The following is a 10108-nucleotide window of genomic DNA, read 5'->3' on the forward strand; positions in this document are numbered from 1 at the left end:
AAAAAGTGGGTTTGTCTTGCAGACAGGACAAAAGGAGAGGTCTGCTAAAGCTCTCCGAAACAAGCATTTAAAAAGATTCTGCATTCTTTGGTGCCGAAGGTGCATGGTACCTTTTGGCCCCTTCACCCTGGGCTTGCTGTACTCATGCAGCGATGCACACCTCTACACATGAGGTGGTCTGTGCTCCAACCATGGATTGTGTAAGAATGGGAGACAGGGATATAAAGAGAGGTTCAGTTGAGTTGCACTAAGCTGCTAATACAAGGAAAATATTTTCAGGCAACAGTATTTAAGACTCCCTGTAGGTATGACAGCAATTTTGGAATAGAACACATTACTCCTCCTATTAGATTTCATTGATTCAGTCCACTGGGTTACTCAGGAGTTTTGGACTGCAACTCCCAGAAGCCTTCACCACCAGCTGTCCTGACTGGGGTTTCTGGGAGTTGCAGTTCAAAAGCATCCGAGTAACAAAGGTTAAGAACCACTGATTCAGTCTACCTGTGTGACTTATTTTAGCATAGTAAATTGGAGGCAGAGTAGTCCCATTTGATTCATTTGAGCTTATGGAAAAGTTGTTTCACCAAATCCCCATTGATTCTGTGGGCTTACTCTAGTGTGATTTACTACAGTACAAAACAAGATTTTGCCCATTGTATTGTTTTAAAATATTTTTGTTTTAAAAGTAATATATTATTTGTGTTGCTCATTCCTTTTTGGTTTCTTTTTGTGTATGTTTTTGAATTGTGTTGGCATAAGATGGTTAAAAATGTATAGTTCTTGTAGAATTACCTCTGTGATAAATAAAACGCCTTTTAAAGAAAACCTTTTAAAGTAACTAGAAAATCTTACTCACTGCACCAATAACATGATTTCATTCCCACAAGTTACACTGCCTTTGAAGTATAACTTTGTTTCATCCTAATTATAAAACATATAGGAACTCTTACTAATGCTGAACACGTTTCTTCTGAACTCTGATAAGGCGTCTGCAGTATAAGCAGGGGGGTATGTCACTTCCAAGGTGCTTACAATTAAAAGGATATAATCAGACATTTCCCTGTTAAAAGGATATGATGAGGCATTTCTGTCTGGCTGCAGGAACCAGATGTCTTGTCAAAGTGGTTTACAAAAGCAACATGCTTCTTTAATCTAATTTTTGGCCATAGGAGTCCACCTAAGTATTGTGTATTTTTGTAACTGTTGGATGGCAGGAAAACTGAATTGTGACAAGTGTTATGTTAGGGCTGCGTACACCAGATGTTGCTTAATTTCAAGCCCTGTCATATTTCCCCTTGGAGCATGCTAGGCAGGGCTGATGGGTACTACAGACCAACTTTATTCAGAGGGCTACATATTCCCCAAACCATCTATGTGATTTATATTGCCCGTTGAACCCATTATTTGTTCTCCTGAACCTGACCCATTACTGACCTATTGATAGCCCCTTCCGTTAGCTTATGGAGACATGCCTCACCTTTCTGCCTAGAAACAGCCATCAAAGCAGATTAACAATAAAATTCAAATAAATGAGCAAATATAATTTCAAAACAAAAAAAGATTAAAAGACAATTAAGAAGAGAGTGATAACAAGTCTTCTTTGATCTAAATTCAGCTAGATGAGAAAGGCTTGTCTAAACAAAACAAAACAAGGATTTTGCCAGCTAGCAGAAGAACCACAGGGAGGGAGACAGAATTTCTTCTTTCCTTCCTTAGAGAGCCCCCACCAAGAAAACCATCTTCCTTGCCCCCTCTTTAGACATGCCTTCAGTGATGGTGGAATGAAGGGAGTGGCATTCCTCAAAGATCTGAAAAGTCTGTTCAGGGTTCTAATTAACATCTCTCCGTTCTTAATTACACGGATTACAGCCAGATGAGACAGATCCAGAGAGCTCCTCATATAATTAAGAAATGGAATCCATCTTATTTCAGGCAATTTCAATGTATCAACACCTAGCTGGCACCTCCTCTGCTAATCTTCAGAGATCCTTGGATGTACAAATTATCACATGCCTTCAGCCCTCAAGTAAAAAGGTGCAGGTGGATGCAGCCCCACTCAGGTTGGAAGTTACAAACCACAAAATGGCTGTAACAAGCATTTTTGAAAGAAGAGGCGAAGCCTTCCCTTTGTCTGATTCAAGTGGAACGGCCAAGTGGAAGTCAGAATGAAACTGAGCTCCTGGCTTTGGAAGAGGCAGGTTTGGAGAGCTAAAGAGAGAAGGTTAATGAGCAAAGCAAACTGGAGTGGGCTGAACTGAGCCCTCCTCTAGAGGTGGACAAGAGCTTCACTGGCCACGTCAGCTGTGTGTAGATTATGTACAGTGTGAATAGGTGCCAAACAAAGCAAAGGAGACTGGAGGGAAGTGGGCTCCAGGCCTAATTGGATGTGCAAGCCTCCGGCTTGCCTGCCTTAACCTTAAGGGGCAACTTTCGCTTCACTGGAACAAATGCCAGATTGCTTCCCTGCTGCTAAAGTGGCATTTTACATTTTGAAACGGCCGCAGTGACGAGCGGCCCTGCCCCTTTACCCACTTGAAGCCTCTATTAATGGGAGCTGCAACTCACACTAATAAGCCTGGCTAGACACAACACAGGCAACGTCAAGGATCACACCTGCTGAGCTAATGGCAAGCACAGGATCAAGGCAGGTGTTTATCTTGAGGATAAATAGTGCCCAGTGTAGAGAACACCTTCAGCTGTTATGCCACGGCCCTCATCATCTTATAGGTTCTGAGAGATAGTTTACGTTCATGGTATTTGCAGTGCTTAATGCCATATTCCGCCGATTTTATTCCCCTAGAACAACATATCAGTAACATGAAAAGAAAGCTAATAGCTGGATATTCATTTTTGCAGTTAGCACTTCAGCAACCCGGAGAATAAGGATGAAACTCATGGGGCCCTTCAGATGTTGTTGAACAGCAACTTCTACCTGCCTTAGCCAGTAGCCAGGGATGATGGCACTCGTAGTATTGGTTCACACGTTCCTCCCTCCCTGCTGCAAAACTCTGACACATCAGAAGGCTGAAGATACTTTGCTGTTCCAACAAATTCTGAGTCACTCAACCCAGCGCCCTCTTTAGCTGGGGGCAGCCGCCCGCCTTGACTGTCCCGATGGCCCACCTTGAGAGCAGAGGCCAGTAGCACCAGCACAGAGACAAATCCCAGCACAAGGGAATAAGCCTAGCCGTCCCTTTGCTGAGATCCCAAGTGGCTTCTGCAACTGGATTGTTAAAGCAGCCATTGGTCAGGATGGGCGGGGAAGAAAAATCAAGGGGGGAAATGGGATGGTTGAAGAAATAAACCAGCACATAGTTACCCGAGTCAGAAGCTACAGGTTGTCTGTTCCACAAGTTAGTCCCCAGCCTTTTGCCACAAGACCTTTCCAAAATCAGCCACATGCCCTCCATGTGCTGTTTAACACACTCTCAAAATGTCAGTTTTTTTTAAAATGGGAATTGGACCTTGTTTCATTTTGTTTTGCAATTTTGTGTCAATTTGGACAATCTGCAGAGCCCCTTCAGGTCTGCAAGCCCCTCCAAGCCTGCAAAAGTGGGCCATCCCTCAGCTGTAGAAAAGGCAGCTTGCCTTTCACTCCTGAATATTCTTTTTTAACTCATGTAGGTGAAGGTTCCATTTGGAGCCCATGCCTAATTTATGTCCACGAGGACAGAGCTCCATATGTGTAGCCCGTAGCTGCATGAACAGAATGCGGGACCTGGAACACAGATGGCAGAAAACTGAGTGGCAGGTATCTTGTGATCTATTCATCAAAGAAGCCATGCCTTGTTACTATGTACTATTTTTTTAAACCATAGGGTGACATCATATTCTTAAAGTAAACTTTTAAAAGAAATAAATCAGGCTCTACAGGTATTTCTCTGGATGAGTTCCAATAAATCAGAAAGGATTTTTGTTTCCTAAATGCAGTAGCAACAACAAAGTTAATCCTCACCCTCACATTATGCTAGCCAAATGAAGAAGCGTTGAGGAGAAAAGCAGGAGTGGATTAGTGAGTGAAATAATTCAGAGTTTTATCCCATGTTGTTGGATCAAAGTTCCACTTATGTCATAGCATTTGCCTTTCCTCTGCTTTGCCCTTCCTCACCCCACTTGGAGCAGATTTAGGGGGTGCTGGGGGTGGGTGAGGGAGAATTTGCTCTGCCAAGTTTGTTTTGTTATTAGATCTTATCCTGGTAATGAAGTTCTTGGAACATGTAAGCTAGCAAGTTGGGGGGACTTTGAACATTTACTTTTAGGAGTAATTTGTTATACTACAAAGCTGCCCCAAATGTACTTATTTACTGTTACAAAAAGAATGTTACTGTTACCAAAAAAAAAAGATGCATAGTATATTGTTTTTGTTTTGATTTTCAGAAATCCTTAGTGTTGATAAGGAAATAGCCTGAAACATGAAGAATACAACCTTCAGAACACGGCCAAAGAGCCCGAAAAACCCACAACAACCATGAAGAATATTGTTCAGAATGCTTCTGAAAATGCCATTTTAAAGTAATTAGAACCTAGAACATTGTCCCACTGTATACCATCACTCCTTAAGTTATGTTATGTTGGAATAGGAGACTCCTGACTGTGTGGAATTGAAACAGAAATATGCTGGGAAGATCCATGGACTCGCCAGGTATGTTGTCTCCCTGGAGGTCAGATAAGGGATGTGACAGAAGGACTGCCATCGCTCATAAAACCACGGATACATATCCCTTTCTTCTTGTCCATGTGGGAACAAATGACACAGCCAAGAGGAGCTTTGAAGAAATCACATCAGACTTTGAAACTCTTGGAAGGAAACTCAAGGTCTTTGGGGCCCAGATAGTTTTTTTCATCCATCCTACCAGTGCTCAGAAGAGGAATCGAAAGGGAAATATTCCAAGTGAATAACTGGCTATGAAGGTGGTGTCGACATGAGGGATCCAGTTCCTGAGAACACAGGTTAAGCTTCCTGGAAGCATCTGGATCAATCTAGTTGGGACAAAAAAACAGAAGGAACATGGTAGTTGGAGTCTACTACCAGCCACCCAATCAAGGAGAGGAAGCAGATGAAATTCTGAAAAATAAATTGCCAAGATGTCAAAGAAACATGATGGAGTAGTGATGGGAGATTTTAATTATCCGGATATCTGTTGGGAGGAAAATTCTGGAAAGTATGCTCCTTCCAAGAAATTCCTGGCTCGTGTGGCTGATAATTTTCTCCTACAAAAAGTGGAGAAAGAAACTAGAGAACTTGGTGGAGGAAGTGGCAGTAAGCGGACCTCTGGGCAAGAGTGTCCATGTTCTCCTAGAATTCTTGGTTTCAAAGGAAACCAAACTAGAGTGTAGCCACACACACATGCTGGATTTTTTAAAAGAAAAAACACCATTTTAATTATCTCAGAAGAAGGATGAATAAGGTCCCATGGCAGCAGATCCTAACAAGAAAAGGAGTCTAAAAATAGAAATTCTAAAAGCACAATTGCAAACAATTCCAACAAGAAAAAAAGGTGGGAGGAAGCAAAAAAGACCAGTGTGACTTTACAAAAAGCTCAAGGAGGACCTGAAAACAAACAAAGAAAAAACCTGTATAGGAAGTGGAAAGAAGGCCAGGCCACCAAGGAAGAGGACAGACAAGTAGCAAGGAAATGCAGGGATGGCATTAGGAGAGCAAAAGCTGAGGATGAACTGAGATTAGCTAGAGACACTAAAAGCAATAAAAAAGCATTCTTCAGGAATGTGTGAAGCAAAAGACAAAGAAAAGAAACAGTGGCACAACTACTTGGCGGAGATGGAAAAATGATAACAGAAGACAAAGAAAAGGCAAAGTTGCTCAATTCCTATTTTAGTTCAGGCTTGTCCCATAGGACAGAATATGAACTTCCAAACAAATTGGAAGGGCACGTTGGTGGGGGGGGGCAAGACTGCAGCTGGAGAGAAATAAACAAAAAGTCAAGGAATACCTTACCACCTTGAATGAGTTCAAATCTCCAGACCCCGATGAACTGCATCCGAGAGTACTGAGGGAACTGGCTGAATAACTCTCAGAACTGCTGTCCATTATTTTCTTGAAATCACGGGAAACGGGTGAGGTGTCAGTCAGCCTGACATCAATCCCAGAAAAACTACTGAAACGAATTATAAACCAGTAACTATGCAAGCACTTAGAAAACAATGCAATAATAACTAGAAGCCAACACGGATTTGTCAAAAAATAATTATGGCAGACTAATCTAATCTCATTTTTTATCAGGTAACCTCCCTGGTAGACAGAGGGAATGCTGTAGACATAGTATATCTTGATTTTAGCAAAGCTTTTGACAAAGTGCCCCATGATATCCTGATTAGCAAGCTAACTAGATGTGGGCTAGATAGATCAACTGTCAGGTGGATACACAACTGGCTACAGAATCATACTCAGAGGGTGATGATTAAAGGGTCCTTCTCTAACTGGCAAGAGGTGACAAATGGGGTACCCTAAGGCTCAGTCCTGGGCCCGGTGCTCTTCAACATTTTTATTAATGACTCGGATGAGGGAGTGCAGGGAATGCTTGTCAAATTTGCAAACTGTCCAATTTATGGATGACACAAAATTAGGTGGAACAGCTAATACCCTGGAAGACAGAAACAAAATTAAAAAGTAGGATGGAGCACTAGGTTGAAAACAACATAATGAAATTTAACAGGGCCAAGTGCAAAGTACTGCACCTCGGAAAAAGAAACCAAATGCACGGTTGCAAGATATTTGGCTCAGCAAAACTACAAGTGAGAAGGATCTTGGAATTGTCATAGATTACAAGCTGTATACAAGTCAACAGTGTGATGTGGCTACAAAAAAGACTGTTATTTTAGGCTGCATTAATAGAAGTATAGTTTCCAAATCTCACAAGGCACTAGTCCCCCTCTATTCAGCACTGGTTAGGCCTCACCTTGAGTATTGTGTCCAGTTCTTGACACCACACTTCAAGAAGGATGCTGACAAATTGGAACAAGTTCAGAGGAGTGTGGCAAGGATGATAAGGGGGCTGGAAACCAAACCTTATGAGGAACAGCTGAAAGAATTGGGTATGTTTAGCACTGAGAAAAGACTGAGGGGTGATGCGATAGTACTTTTCAAATATTTGAAAGGCTGTCATAAAGAGGAGGGGCAGGATCTGTTCTCATCATCCCAGAGTACATGACACGCAACAATGGGCTCAAGTTACAGGAAGCCCGATTTCGGTTGAATATAAGGAAAATCCTCCTAACTGTATGACAGTGGAACCAATTACTTTGAGAGCTGGTGAGTGCTCCAATACTTGGAGGCATTCAAGAGGAAGTTAGAGAACCACCTGGCAGATATCTTTTGATTTACAGTATATTCCTGCATCAAGCAGGAGATTGGATTGGATGGCCTCGAAGGCCCCTTCCAACTTTGCTATTCCATGATTCCATGTTACTTTTGAGATGTTACTTCATTATGCCCACTACACCGCCTAGTAACTTTTACTTCCATGCTTAGGTGTTGGCACATGCTTTCCAATCAGTCATAATCACAGAAGCAGTAGCTAAGGAAGCCATGTTGGTTTGTGGCTTGTTTCTCTCAGCATTTGGTTGTGGCAGTAGTTGGTTCTCTTGTTTCTCTTTCAACAAGGCAACAAAAATCTAGGGCTTATTTTAAGGTTTGTGTCTTTCACTAGTTGTAGGAGAAATAAGCCAAAGTGACAACAGCCCATATGTTTGGACATTATGAGAAACAAACCACAGACTGGTTTGTTTACCCATCTCAGTAAGCCCTTGTTTACTGTGATGACCGAAAGTCTCACCAAGTCCAAAAAGACTGTTAGGCAGTCATTGTGTTTTAGATCGAAGCCTTTAAAGCAATGGTCCCCAACCTTGGGCCTCCAGATGTTCTTGGACTTCAACTCCCAGAAATCCTGGCCAGCAGAGGCGGTGGTGAAGGGTTCTGGGAGTTGTAGTCCAAGAACATCTGGAGGCCCAAGGTTGGGAACCACTAAGTTAAAGGACAGCTGGAGCCACACCTGGCTTCAGCTGTTAGTCATTGGGGTCCCAATAGGATATGAAGTAGATGCCAACCTGGACATCTGACCAAGAAGAATGTAGCTTCCACATTCATATTGGTGCAGAAAGTATATCCTGAATGCGTATGTAAAATTCCTTGCCAACAGAAAATACTGAAACTAGTAGATCAATGTATCAGCACTCCAACCCATAAGGAAGTTACATGCCTTTTTTTCCAAGCACGGAAGGGGACACCTTGAATTTTACAAGTCCCCTTAATGTCTGTTGTCACTGTATCTGAAACTCCTCTTGCCCTTTCCAGCCACAACAGGGTGTGATCAAGGCTCTGTGAAAGCAACCACTGCATAACATCCTGCCCTGAACAGGAATAAAACCACAAGGAAGACTTGCCAAATAACTTCCAGCATGTGGTTTTAAATAACTTCTAATTGCTTTAAGCAGCTCTAATTGAGTCAGTCACCCTTTGGCTAAACACAGCTGCTTATTTAATTAGAAAACAGAGAATGAAGCTAAAAGAAATCAAAGGAGCCCAATTATAAACCATATCCATAAAAAAAATTGAAAACCATGCCCGAAAGTTGTTATTCATGCACTGTGAAAGGAAAAGCATGCGCCTTTGTATGTCCCCTGCTGGCCATAGTAATGGATAGAAAATGTATTAAATAGATAAACGTGTGTGCACAGAAAGCTACCAAGGAAGGTCTTCGAGGCCCACTTGAATTATAACCAAGGGGCAGCGAGGGAAAGGAACGGCAAAGTGAAAAACAGCCACTGGCCCCATCTATTTTGCTTCAGGATGACACAAAGAGCAAAAAAAAAAAAAAAGACTGACTTCCAGTTCATGGAGTACAGAGAAATGCCTCAAGCATTTCCAACTAAAAGCACCAGGACGTGATGAAAGCTGATTTAACAAGCATACACGCACACGCACACAAAAAAACCCACATCCCAACCCATAAAAACAGTAGCTGCTTTTTAGAAGGCAGGGTGAAGGCTGAAGCTGACCTATTTACTTCTTTTTGTAAGTCTATGACACCTACTGCACAGGGTTTTCTTCTCCAGGAGTTCCCAATTTACACAAGTGGGCAGTGGGCAGCAGAGATACAGCTCTTGACCTTCCTCTTGGCCCTTCCCTCGGCGCTATTGCGCCACCCTTTCCTGAGCTTCTCCAAAGGACTCTGGCCCTGCGTCTCAAACCACAGGAAATGACCATCTTACAGGCTTTAGTTCCCCTTAGTGGTTGCCTTCTGCACCTACAGCCAGCTCCATCCTCAAGCAGAGGCAAGTTCAAGAATGCTCCTTTCAAGCTGACTCTTTCAAAGTTAAAATTGTATTAATATTAATAGACATGGCCTTTTCAGTCATGTGGCCTTTGCACTCCAATGAACTTTCCTTTGAAGCTGACTTGATCGCACGTCATCATGTACTCTGTCTACCTCCAAACAGACTTGTTTTTGTTCTGAAACTATAGCCAACTTCATTTGGTTGAGCAATCAAGAGCTCTTAGCTATACTGAACCTCTCTATGTGGTACATCTGCTCTCCCTCTGTGGTGGGCAGATGGTCCTGTGCGGCAATAGTGGAGGGACTGGATCACCTCTCTCGCGCTTCAGCACTTGCTTCTAAATAGCACTTTTTGTAAGTAGCACATCAAAGATTATAATCACCCTTATAGTTTCTACTGCTGTTGTCTGAAAGCACCAAGGGAACAACAGCTTCAACAACAAACCACTGCACGTCACTACATTCTTGTGCAGAACTGGATTCTGACTTTAAAAATCTACATAAAAGAACTGAGTGCCCCCAAAGGCAGTTTTCAACACCATACCTATGTACACATAGGTACACAAACAGAGAAAGCTTTAATTGTTGCATGCCATCAAGTCGATTCCAATTTATGGCAATCAATTCCAAGGTTTTTTTTTTTAGGCATAGCATACTAAGAAGCAGCTTACTATTACCGTCTTCTGGAGGTGCCCTGGGACTTGCCCCAGACCACACGGGCTGGCTTTTCTCTCACAGAAGGGGAATCACTCTGCAGCCAGATACTTAAAACCGCTGAGCTATCCAGCCAGCCAAAGCAATTATGACAGATAACA

This window comes from Pogona vitticeps, chromosome 1, assembly GCF_051106095.1.
Source record: "Pogona vitticeps strain Pit_001003342236 chromosome 1, PviZW2.1, whole genome shotgun sequence".
NCBI classification, from domain to species: Eukaryota; Metazoa; Chordata; class Lepidosauria; order Squamata; family Agamidae; genus Pogona; species Pogona vitticeps.